Here is a 13,788-nt window from a genome sequence, read left to right as displayed (position 1 = left end):
GTAACCATACAGATAAGGACATATAAATAGTTTGTATGGATGTGTGTATGTATACATATCTGAATGTATGTGTATAAATATATCCAAAGATATTTATTTATATATTCCTACAACTAAAACAACAGTAATAATTTTTTTTTCTATCTGAAATATTATTTTAATAAGGAGAATATTTAAACAGAATAAAATAACTTATATATTAAAATAATCTAGCCCAGATTCTCCTCCAGCTTGTTTGTGCATATGTTAGGTATTGAACATGTGTCTGTATTTGTATTTGTGTATTTGTAGGAATTTGTAAATATGCCTGTATATTTACATACACAAATACAGGCATATGCATATACACATGAATACACATATATATGTGTATGTATGTTTATGTGTCCAAACATGTTTGTGTACCAATATTCTTTTGTTAATTATGCTAGCTAATAATAGACATTTTAGGATTTTAATTTTGTTCTGAATGATCAGTAGTTGCTCATGTGAAAAAAAAAAGATTGTGAGAAAGAATATAAAATGACAATTTACCAAAAGAACTTAACAGCATCAAGACAAATTAATGTCAAATGAAAACCTAAGAAAATAGTTACTAAGGTTTTCTAGATGGTTTAATTAAAGGTGTAGTTGTTATTACAATTAAACTGGGTAATTTTCTTTCTTGAAAGAAGAAATATAACAACATGATAATTGTAATTTATTTTATCATATTGTATTACAAATTATAATGAGCTTACAAAAACAAAAGCTAATGAGCTATGTAGTATTTATGTAAGACCAAAGTGCAATATGTAAGAGAAAAGGTTATGGAATTATGATAATTGAAGCATAGAATTAGTACTTTTCATTTGTTTTAAAAAAATAATTCATCACTTCAATTTACACCAAGATTTCCCTCTGGATACCATTTTACATAAATTGAAGCAATATAATTTAGTAAATAGTTGAGATGTAAAATAGCTTATCTCTCATTCCAATGGAGAAAAAAATATTTGAGTTTTTTTGGGCTATTTAATTTCAGATTTGAAGTCTATGAGGTTTGTACTGATAGAATCCATTTCAGGGGCTTCAGTCAAAAAATGACCTAAGAAGTGGAGGGGAATCAAGTGATCCCATCAAGTTTTCTTTCACATAGAGCCATAGATACTCCCTAACTGAATCTATGAATCAAGTACTCATTGATAACTTTTGCCCATCAGTCATTTTGCTATGTTTTGGGGATAGATAGAAAACCAAAAAGTAAATCAAATCAAATCAATTAAACTTCAAAACCTTACATAACTATTACTATATTGAAAGGAGTTCATATTGTACCTGGAAGAGAAAAATAAAATGAAACAAAACTCCACACACATTTAAATACAAAACCTGAATAGAGGAAATAAGAAATCATTTCACTGAGGGCACTAGCAGATGAAAGCAGAAACAGTATAGTATTTCAGAAGTTGTGGCACTTGACCTAATCTTTGAAGGGAGCCTGGGTTTCCGAGAAGTGGAGGTGAATGAGGATGGAGAACACAATGGTAGAGAGGAGGGATAGTTTGGACAAAGATTTGAACAGTTGAGAGTTAGAATTTGGTTGGAATGTAGAGGGGGAGAAAGACATTAATTTAGGGTAATGAACCCATAAAAGTAAACTCCACCCATATTATCAATTTTTAAAAGATAATTTTAGATAAAATCAAAACTTCAAAAGGAAGAGTTTTTTATTTTATCATAAGGAATAGCTACTGAAGGTCATTGAGCATGGGAATGACATGATCATACCTATGTTTAATAATATTACTTTGACAATGGTATGGAAATAGATGAAAGTGGTGAAAGGCTTGAGAGAAAGAGACCAATTAAGACAACTCAATTTTTCAGGGCAAAGCTGATGATGATGTTGATAGAGTATTAAGAATAAATGGGCTACATCAGTTGGAGAATGGTTGGTAAATTGTGGTATATGAATGTTATGGAATATTATTGTTCTGTAAGAAATGACCAGCAGGATGAATGGAGAGACTTACATGAACTGATACTGAATGAAATGAGCAGAACCAGGAGATCATTATACACTTCAACAACAATACTGTATGAAGATGTATTCTGATGGAAGTGGATATCTTTAACAAAGAGAAGATCTAAATCAGTTCCAATTGTTCAATGATATACAAAATCAGCTAAGCCTAGAGAAGGAACACTGGGAAACGAGTGTAAACTGTTTGCATTTTTGTTTTTCTTCCCAGGTTATTTTTACCTTCTGAATCCAAGTCTTCCTGTGCAATAAGAGAATTGTTGTGTTCTGCACACCTATATTTATCTAGGATATACTATATTTAACATGTATAAGACTGGCTTCCATCTAGGGAAGAGAGTGGAGGGAGGGAAGAGAAAAATTGGAACAGAAGTGAGTGCAAGGGATAATGTTGTAAAAAACTATCCATGCATATGTACTGTCAATAAAAAGTTATAATTATAAATAATATATATATATGAATAAATGGACTAATTGAAGCAGTTGGGCCTGGATTAGTGTTCATCATATTGCCTTGATTGTGTATCTCTGTCACCAATACAATTTGTTTCTTCTCTGCAATACAAATTTCAGCCTCCCACTAAAATATCAGAAAAGATTGGATTTCGTTTTTTGGCTGAAGTTTGAAAAAAAAGTAACCTTGGGTCATCAGCCAATCCCTATCAAGAAAATAATTTCTACGTGTGATGACAGAATTATAAAGAAGTACTAAATAAATTAAGTTATATCCCATCTTTAACAGCCTGACATAATGACAGGAACATTAGAATGGTAGCCAGGAAGATCTTAGGAAAGATCTTTAAATTCTTAATTTTAGTTTTTTTTTTTTTTTTATCTGTAAAATGGGGAGACAAGACTAGATTTTCTTTAAAATCCCTTATAATTATCAATTACTTACATAATCACAGACTTAGACTTGAAATGGATATCAAAGATGTTTTACATGAACAAAGGATCCTTTCTTCAACATATATGGGAAGTGGTCATATAGTCTTTTGAAGACATCCAAAAAGAGAGAGAGCCCATTACCTTCTGATAGAAATAAGCCCACATCTCTTTTGGATAGGTCTTAAGAAGTCTTTCTTTACATCAAGCTTAGGTTTTCCTCTTTTTAACTTTTATTCTTACTTTCCAGCTTTGTCTCCCAAGCAAATAAGAAAAAGAGAGAAAACAAGATATTTTTTTTCTGGCATAATCATCTCTGGCATAAGTCTTTTCTCTAGACTATGCCTAAGTTTTTAACCTGTTCTTTGTGGCAATTATTTCTGCTTTTCTCATTCTCTTTTGAATGAGTCCCAGGTCATCAATATCCTTTTGAAAATATAAATGACTCCAGAACTGGACACAGTATACTTAAGATGGCATTTCTAGGATGGGGTTGTAACTTCTCTTGGTTACTATTAATTAACCTACACATTTTGGCGCCCAACGTGGGGCACGAACCCACGACCCTGAGATTAAGAGTCTCATGCTCTACCGACTGAGCTAGCCGGGCAAAATCAGAGGACTTAGAAAGCACTAAGATGCGAAAAGGCCTTTTGTAGGAGTTAGACCTTAAGTTAGGCCTTGGAAGAAGTCAAGGATGTGAAAGAGAATTACATTCGAAGCATGGAGGAGGCAGGATGGGAGGGAGTTCTCACAGCAATTGCAAAGGCAAGATAGGGTTTGCAAAGTGATGTCTGAGGACACTGGCTCCTCTAGAAATACCAGCAGCTTTTCAATCAGTCTTTACATAGTCAAATGTTAAATTATTTTCCCTCTAGACATGGAATGAACAGGATTTTTTTCCCAAAGATCATTTTTGTAGAATTCTCTATGGATTGATTATGCAGATACTTATTTATGTACTCGTTTTCATAGAATGTAAGCTCTTTGAGAGCAGAGACTTCTTCCTTTTTGTGGACATTGTAGCATAGTATTTGCCAAATAAGTGTTTAAGAAATGCCTGTTGAAGGGAATTTTTAGAAGAAACCAAAGCTATCTAAAAGCCATAAAAAATGCTCTAACTCAGTATAGATTAGAGAAATGCAAATTAAAACAACTTTGGAGACCTTTTCATACCTAACAAGTTAGCTAAAAAAATGATAAATGTTAGAGAAGACAAGAAAAAGTTGAGACTCTAACACATTGTTGGTGGAGTTGTGAATTGATCCAACATTCTAGAGAGCAATTGGAATTATGCCCAAAGGGCTACTGAACTCTGAAAACCTTTTGATCCTCTTTTTGAAAATCTTTTTGATCCCTCTCTCCGAGGCAAGGCAAGAGAGAATATATTTTCCACTTGTCTGGCTGGTAGCAGAAGAGAGTTCAGCTGTATTGGAGAGGAGTTGGTGGCTGGGCTCCTGCACTCCCCCCACTGAGACCAAGTTGGTCTGAAAGACTCACCAGAAAGCTAGCCGAGCCCCAAGTGAAGGAGACAAGAGATTCATTCCATCTCTGTGCTGGTTGGAGGCTGAAGAAAGCAGAGGCAGAGGCTGAAGGACCAGAACCTTTGGATTTGGCAACATTCGGAGGGAGCTCTTGGAACCAAGCAGAGAGATAGACCTCTAAACTAACCGGACTATATTGGAGATAATAAAAGATCTGAACTTTTATCACCTGGCTGTGTTTTGAGAAGAAAAAGTTCACCACATTCTTTGCCTTTTCAGTGCCAGTGTTAATTTAGCTGAGCCTTATAAAACATATGAATGGACAGTTTTGCCACAGGGAATGAAAAATAGCCCTACTATATGCCAAATGTATGTTGCTGCAGCTCTTGCTCCAGTAAGAAAAGCATTTCCAAAAGTTATGCTATTACATTATATGGATGATATATTGGGATGTGCACCTGAGGAGCGAATGTTAGAAGCATGTCTACAAAAGACCATAGAAACACTAAGATATTACAAACTTCATATCGCTACAGAAAAAATTCAAAGACATGCTCCTTTTCAATATTTAGGATATGAAATATATCCTAAGGCACTTACACTACAAAAACTGTCCCTAAGAACAGAAAGGTTGAACACCTTAAATGATTTCCAAAAATTAATAGGAGATATCCAATGGATGCGTCCAGTGTTAGGTTTAACTACCAATCAATTGCAACCCCTATATGACATTTTAAGGGGAGACACTGCTTTAAATTCACCACGCCAGCTTACAAAAAAAGCTCAAGAGGCTTTGAGAGAAGTTGAACTGGCTTTATCCAATGTAGTTGAAAGAGTAACTCAAAAACCCTTGGAAATATCAGTTTTTGCTACGAAAGAAGCACCCACAGCAGTCCTTCATCAAGGAGACAGTGTGATAGAGTGGGTGAACCTCCCAGCACAACCAGAACAAAGCCTTACTCCTTACCCAGTGCTTGTGGCTAGAATTTTATTAAAGGCCATTAAGCAAGTAGTACAATTATCTGGGACAAGACCTGACAAGATATACACCTTTTATACAAATGCACAAATTAATGTATGCTGTGAGACCATCCCAGAGTGGCAAATTTTATTGGCCATGGCTCCAAATTTTGCACATGGATCTCCATTAAAGATAACCAGACTACTGCATAATTGGCAATGGATTTTTGAGGAGAAGGTTTCTAAGGTTCCTCTTAAAGGACCAACTATTTTTACAGATGCAGCTAAACAAAATATTTGTGCTGTATACTCTCATGATTTAACCATAAAAAGAGTAGTCAGAAAGAATCTAATAATTCCTGTAAGCTCTGAAGTACTGCAAAAATCTCATCAACAATTTTTCATCTTAAGGAATTCAATTCTCCAGGAGAATATCCCAGTTATGGCATTTGAGCCTTGGTCAGAGGATATCAGAAGACTTAGTTCTGGCTTGGGATCTGAAATTGTAACAATAATTGAAATTCCTTTTCTTTAGATATGTGAGAGACAATCTGAGCCCTTCCTATTGGAAGTGGGACCTAGGAAATAAGCATTATTTATTTATTACCTAATATGCTTCAGCCACTATGTTAAGTAATATATCTTAGTTGATCCTTAGATCTCTTTAACTATTTTTAAATGTCTTAGGGGCTCTAACATCAGATAATTAAATACTGTCCTCATTGAGAATGTTCTCTCTTAACATATAGTCAGCAAACATCACTAGTTGGCTATCATTAAAAAGATTAGCATTCACTTGAGTATAAAGTTTGGGACCATTAAAAAATACTATAATTTCTGAAAAGGTATTCCAGACTTTTCTTTTTGACTTCAATTCTTATAGAAGGCTGAAACTATTGAGTCGATGCACTGAGGTCAGGACAGCCGAGCACTTGAGGCTACCTATTGATTGGACAATACTCTATGTGCATATGCTTGGAAAATGGTCCTTCCCACTATCCTGTGCTGGCTTGATGATTGATGTATACAGAGGATTGTAGGAGGGACTAGAGAGTGGAGTAAGACTATCCAGGGTCACACTTGGGCGGTAGATGAGGAAAAAGAAAATCTCAGAGATTCTGCTTCCATCCTGTTCAATCCTGCATCTACAGACCAAGAATAAAGACTAAGGACTTTTGCTTCTCCTGATTCTGGCTGATTCTGGGGTGTCCTGGGTGCTAGTGCGGTTGTTACAAATTCTGATCACAAAAATCATAATCCATTTACAGTATCTTTCACCCATGCACATTTGCATGTATAATATGCTTACATGCACAATGTATCTGTACATGCATATGTACATATGCCTTAATATACATATTTATATACATAGCACATATATACACATTTATGCATACACATACATACATATTTTCAACTTTAAACATTTTATCACAACTTTCAATTCCTCAACCCTTCAGTTCTTTCCCAGGCTAACCCTTCTGCATTTGTATCCCCTCTGCTCTACATTCTCTTTCCTTCCTCAACTTGACTTGAATAGTAAATCTAATCTTCCAAATCCCAGCCTTGGATTACTCCCACAATCTTCTGCTTTTGTATTGTTGAACAAAGCTAAGAAAAAAATTACAATTTACTTTCTGGATGCAATAAATTATTTTACTACATAATCTCAATTGGGCCCTCATTGTGACAAAGCAATATTGTTATACTTCTCTAATCAATTCACAACAGCAACTTTTTCAAACTTTACTATTCCTCCTCAAATTTCTTACAGCTTTTTTTCCCTCTCTCCTCAATTGAGAATGTCGTCTCATATTTCACTGAAAAAATTGAGGCCATTCACAGAGATTCCCATCTTCTCTCTCTTTTTTATCTCATATTGTTCAGATGCCTTCTGACATTATCTCCTTCTTCATCTCCATTGCAACTGAAGAATTGTCCCTTCTTTCTAAGACAAACTCTTTTCCAAGGACATGTAGCCATTCTACTTTTGCTTCTCCATCTCTCTATTATTCTCACTCTCCCTACTCTTTAATGCTTTTGTAATCATTACTATTCTGCTGTCTACAAACACACCCATGTCTCCCTCATCTTAAAAACAACAAAACCTCACACCTGATCCATTCATCCCTATAAACTATTATACTATTTATCTTTTGTGACTAAATTCTTTGAGAATGCTGTCTACTCTCAAAGCTTCCACTTCCTTTTCTCATCATTCAACAGAAATGAATCTCTCCCAAATTACCAATGATCCCTTAACTGTCAAATTTAATGACCTCCCATCCCATACTCATCCTTCTTGACCTCTCCACAGCTTTTGATATTATTGATTAAAATCTTCTCCTTGACACCATAGTCTTTAGGTATTTTGTGTGTGTGTGTATGTGGGAGGGGGGTGTGTGTGTGTGGGTATGTGAGAAAGAGAGAGAGATTTTCTTTTGTTTCTTTTCCAACCTAACTATTCCCTCTTTGTTAGATCTTTGTCAAAATAATAATTAGAAATATGGATATCCTATAAAATTTGATGATCTTATCAGGTATTCTTATTTCAATTATTATGGCTGTGCAGATGACTTTTAAATCTATTGTTCAGTCAGAAGCTCTCTCCTTTCCACTAATATCATATCTGTAACTGCATTAGACATTTTGAAAAGCCAAAGATGATATACACAGTATTTCTGAAACAGACCTCATAATTTTTCTCAAATTACTTTTTTCTTCCTAAATTCCATGCTATTATAGAAGGTACTACCATTCTAACATCACCCAGGTTTGCAACATAATTGTCTTCCTTAAGTACTCACTTTCTCACATATCATTACCTCCAAATCTCTTTTCCTTTTCTTCTTCTTCCTTCTTTCTTCTTCTTTATTGACTTCTTCTTCATCTTCTTCTTCCTTTTTTTAAAGGCAGTTGAGTTTAAATGACTTGCCTTGGGTCCCACAGTTAAGAGTGTTAAGTGCCTGAGGCAATCAGAGCTGGTGCTCTACTTATTGTTCCATCTAACTGCCCTCTTCTTCTTCTTTCTTCTTCCTTCTTCCTTCTTTGTTATCTTTTTCTTTTTCCTCTTCTTTGTCATTATCATCTTTTTTTTCTTCCTCCTTTTCATTTTAATAGTATTTTGTTTTCCAAATTATATGGAAAGTTAGTTTTCAAAATTAAATTTTTTAAGATGTTGTGTTGTGATTTTTTCTCTTTTTTCTCTTAACTCATCTTTCTCAAGACAGGAAGCAATATGATATAGGCTATACATGTATAATCATTTTTAACATTATTCCATTGAGTCATGTTGAGAAAGAAAAATCAGAACAAAAGGGAAAAATCATTAGAAAGAAAAGAAAACAAACAAAAATGGAAAAAATAGTTTGCTTTAATTTGCATTCAGATTCCATACTTCTTTCTCTGGATGCAGATGTCACTTCATTTTTCAATCGCAAATCTATTCAAACTATCTTGTATCACTGTATTACTGATCAGAGTCATAGTTTATCATTTCACAATCTTGCTTTTATTGTGTATAATGTTCTCTTAGTTCTGCTTACTTTACTCAGCATCAGTTAATGTAAGTCTTTCCAGATGTTTCTGAAATCAATCTTGTCATCATCTTTTATAGAACAATAATATTCCATTATATTCATATATCATAACTTATTAAGGCATTCTCCAATTTATGAGCATCCACTTAATTTCTAATTCTTTGCCACTACAAAAAAGAGCTACTTCAAATATTTTTGCATGTGCAAGTCTTTTCCCTATTTTATGACCACTTTGGGATATAGACCCAGTAGTGACACTGCTGGATCAAAGGGCACGCATAATTTTATAGCCCTTTGAGCATAGTTCCAAATTGCTCTCCAAAATGTCTGAATCAGTTCACAACTTCACCAACAATGACCTTTGGGCATAGTTCCATATAGCTCTCCAGAATGATTGGATTGGTTCACAACTCCATCAACAATGTACAAGTGTAACAGTTTGCCCACAACCTCTCCAACATTTATTATTCTTTTCTTGTCATCTTACCCAATCTGATAGTGGTGATCTGGTACCTCAAAGTTGTTTTATTTTATTTCTCTAATCAATAGAGATTTAGAGGATTTTTTTTTTTTTGGCTACAGATGATTTTAATTTTTTTCATCTGAAAATTGTCTTTATTAATTGGGGACTGACTTGTATTCTTAAAAATCTGTCTCAGTCTTATCTATTTTCTTACAAAAGGCCTATGGATTCAATCTTTATAATATGATATATATATATACATATATATATATATATATATATATATATATATATATATATATATATATATATATATCCTTCTCTTCTCTGAAATTGCTATCACTTTGGTTGAGACCTTCAGTATTTCACTGTTAGACTACTACAGTACCCTAGTTGATCTCCTGCCTCAAGCTTCTCTGCACTTCAATCTTCCTTCAAATTCATCTTCCTAAAACATAGTTTTGACCACATAATCAACCTCCCTTATTAAAAAAAACAAAACAACAACAACAACAACAGAAAAAAAAAAAAAAAAAAAAAAAAAAAAAAAAAAAAAAAAAAAAAAAAAACTCCAGTAGCTGCCCAGTGCTCCTGGGATCAAATACACAATTCTTTGTTTGGTTTTTAAGCTCTTCACAATGTTCTTCTCACTGACCTTACAAATCTTATGTCTTGCTCCTGTCCATGTGTCATAGAATTTAGTGACATATTTCTCTTCTTTATATAAGATGTCTCATCTTCTGACCCAATTATTTTTACTATCTTTCTCCTATGTCTAGAACACTCTCAATGTTTTTTCTCATTTCCCTGGCTTCTTTCAAGTCTTAACTAAAGTTTCATCTACTGAATTATTTTCCCAGTCTTTCTTAATCTTAGTGATTTCTCTCTGACACTCCCATCCCCCAATTTATCCCATATCTTTGTGTTTGTATAGGGTTATTTACATTTTGTTCCCCCAACTCTGAATGCCTTGAAAATAAAGACTGTTTTTATTTTGAGATTGGAGTGCCAGTTTATGAAGGCCAAGCAACCACTGTCTGAGCTCCATGGGCATTGGTGTACCTCTCTTAATGCAATCTAAATGTTTCATGCTGTCCTATATCTGAGTGGAGTGGCTGAAAGAGGTATGTAGCTTTGCCAAATAGGCCTAGTGTATAAATAACAGTGTATTAGATTTGCTATCTTGTCTTTATCTTTTGCTGCTGTTTTGAAACATATGAAAGCAAATTGTCTCAATTTGTCTTTTTCACTTGGTTGAAAATTTGTAACTGCAATTGGAATTCTATAGTGCCTGGTAAATCAGTTGTTCAGACAGAAAACTCTCTTTGGGGAAATGTACGGCTATTTAATAAAAGACCAAGGTTTAGACACAGACTTCAGCTAGAAATGTATAACAGTGATGATGATTGAGTTCTTCAAACCAAATGTTTTTAGCTTTTGATACTGTAACCACACAGGAGCTTTTTGAGTCATCACAAATGTTTTTCTCCTGATAATATGGGAAAATGAATAGATTTTTCTTTGGAATTATTTGCTCAAATAATTAATTATCACTAGAGTTTACTTCAGGCTTCTGATGAATATATAGATTTAGTTATAGATAGATAGATTGATTGATTGATTTGGAGAAATATAACAAGATTTCTCCCCAGAAGTAAGGGTCATGGAATAGCCTGACATAGTCCTAAAAAGAATGTAGTAACAGTGAAGGTTGAAAGAAGAGTTCTTAAGTGGACCTTATCTCAGAAGTTAATTCTTGAAGAGACTGTACAGAATGAATGGCCATGTCAAAACTGTCAGGTCATGGTAGTAACAGATAATAGCTGTCATGTCATCAGTGAGAGAATAGATGGTCAAAGAAGATTTTGAGACTTTTTTTTTTACTTTAAAAGAAGAATAAGCTAAATGAATGAATGTATCAAATATCATCTGCTCCTATTTAAAAAGAAATCAGATATAGATGCCATCGGATTAATGCAAAAATAGTAATCTATAAATGTTGAATTTATGGCTGTTTTTAAAATATGTTTTACATTTTAAGAGTTCATGAATATATTTACTAGCTAAAAATACTAGCTAGTAAATATCTATATGTTTACATGAATGTTAGAATTTTCCTTCTTCAAGGTTCTAAACTATTGGAGTTTTATTAATAAATATAATCAGATATGAACTCCCATAAAAAAAGAAAAGGAATATATATATCTGAAGGTTATAACATTGGCCCAAGTTAAAAATTTATCTAACTTATAGTAGAGTGTGCTTGCCTAAATACAAAGATAGATTAGCCTGAGAGACCAGTGATTCTAGACCTAAACTACCCACCACTGTCATTCAGAACCTAAATTATATCAAACCCTCTCTGAAAATAGCAAAGACCTGAGAAGGATTCAACTCTACCCCCATTTAGTAGGATTCTACTCTCTACAGAAATGTCCACTAATTACATTACATGTATTGAAATATCTGTGCTTATCAATGAACATGAAAAAGCAGCAGGGAGGAGGAGAAAAGTAGGAGGATCAGGAAAAGGGAAATGTAATTAGTGACTTATTTCATGCCACATCTGAGGATCTATTTCATTCTTGAGGAATTCATGCTTTATTATAGTGTCAAATACTGACAAATTCTCTCCCATAAGTTCTTTCAGTACAAAAATTTCTGGAGTAAATGTGATAGTTAAATACTTAGGTTTCCAAGATGATCAACTTGATTTAAGCATAATAAGTAACTATCTTGAACAATAGAATGATAGTTATCTTCCAGTTTCAATGATTCATTTAAAAAAACAGAAATAGAGAATTAAACAAAAAGCTACAGGTAAATATATTAGATTAGGTATTGATTTAATAATAAAAAAACTAGATACTAACAAAACAAGCATTACGCACAAAATTCTAGATTATTTTAATTATTTACTCTGGCTGATTAATAATAGGAAAGCAATGCTTATGATAAATTAAAATAAAAAAACACATTGGATTCTAGGTGGATATTTTAGTTATGAATTGTAATTCTTTTAAAGAAGAGAAGTAAATGATATACTACTATTAATTCCATAGGTTTGATACAAAAATAGCATTAAGCATCAATCGACTTTGAAGTATTCTTTCCCTACTAACAAAAGGATTCCTGGCTTAATTTTTTACCTTATTTGAAATATAGCTACAGCTAACCTTCAGCTAAATGTTCTAAGAAAGAAGTCGGATAGCATGAATAATCAAATTGCAAAGTCTTTTGAAAATGCCACAAGAGAATCTCATACTAATTTTAACCATATATTCTAAACCTCATCTTCCAAATTACTTAAAGACTAATACCTACTAATTTTGAGTTTGAGTTGAATTTTAGTAGTCCCTCCCCTTTTCAATTTTATAATATTTGGTTCATCTTAAGTTGTAGAGGTGGAAAAATGGAAGATGACAATAATAAAATAGTCTTTTAATCATTAAGCCTTTCTATGTGTCTGGCATTGGCTAATGGCAAAAGACAATTCGGCCTTCTAGGAGTTCCCAGGCTAAAACATGCAAATGAATATGTACAAATAAGTTATGATTGATCTACTGGATCTAATCAACTTATTTTAGTTCTCATTGAAAATTTAATTTAATTCAATTCAAGAAGAATTCATTAAATATCTAAATACTGTGTGCCAAATCATGTGTCTGATATCAGTTAACCAAAGACAATAACCATAGTCCCTGCCTTTCTTTGTTCTATTTGTAAGAAATTATATACAGATATGTATATGTTGAATAAATTTTCAGTAAAAAACAATATCAAATTTTATAATCATTCAATCTAATGACACCATATGTGATCTAAAATATTGCTACAACTGACACTGCATGAGGATAAATAGTTGATCTGTTGTTACTTAGTTGTGTCCCAAGTCTTTGTGATCAGATGGACCATAAAATATTGATATTAACTATGGAATTGTCTTATTCAAGATACTAGAAGAGTTTGCTGGAGAGGTTACTAGAGAATTAAAGTGAACAGAGGTTATGTTACCTGTTCAGAAAAAAATTACATTAAAAGTTCCAATAAAGGCATCATTTCTAAAATATATAGAGAATTTACTCAAATTTATAAGAATTCAAGTTATCCTCCAAATGATAAATAGTCAAAGGATATGAATAGACGATTTTTCAGATGAGGACATTGAAATCATTTCTATTCATATGAAAAAGTGCTCTAAATCACTGTCGATTACAAAAATACAAATTAAAACAACTCTGAGATTCCACTACACACCTCTCAGATAAGCTAACATAATAGAAAAAGATAATGAGGAATGTTGGAGGGGATGTGGGAAAGCTGGGACTCTAAAACATTATTGGTAGAGTTGTGAACTGATCCAACCATTCATGAGAGCAATTTGGAACTATACCTAAAGGGATATCAAACTGTGCATACCATCTGATCCAGTAG

At 33.2% G+C, this 13,788-nt stretch overlaps 1 protein-coding gene and 1 non-coding gene across 2 annotated transcripts in view; both read right to left on the bottom strand.

Moving 5' to 3' along the window:
- CSMD1 (CUB and Sushi multiple domains 1) overlaps positions 1–13,788 on the bottom strand; it is a 2,716,069-nt gene that overhangs the window by 1,095,157 nt on the left and 1,607,124 nt on the right. The window lies entirely within an intron of this gene.
- On the bottom strand, positions 3,446–3,518 carry TRNAK-CUU (transfer RNA lysine (anticodon CUU)). The gene has a single exon. It is a non-coding gene; the product is annotated as a tRNA-Lys (tRNA).

Source organism: Antechinus flavipes, chromosome 2 (genome assembly GCF_016432865.1).
Source record: "Antechinus flavipes isolate AdamAnt ecotype Samford, QLD, Australia chromosome 2, AdamAnt_v2, whole genome shotgun sequence".
NCBI classification, from domain to species: domain Eukaryota; kingdom Metazoa; phylum Chordata; class Mammalia; order Dasyuromorphia; family Dasyuridae; genus Antechinus; species Antechinus flavipes.
Note: the sequence above shows the minus strand (reverse complement) of the source record. Positions and strands in the feature narration are given on the sequence as shown.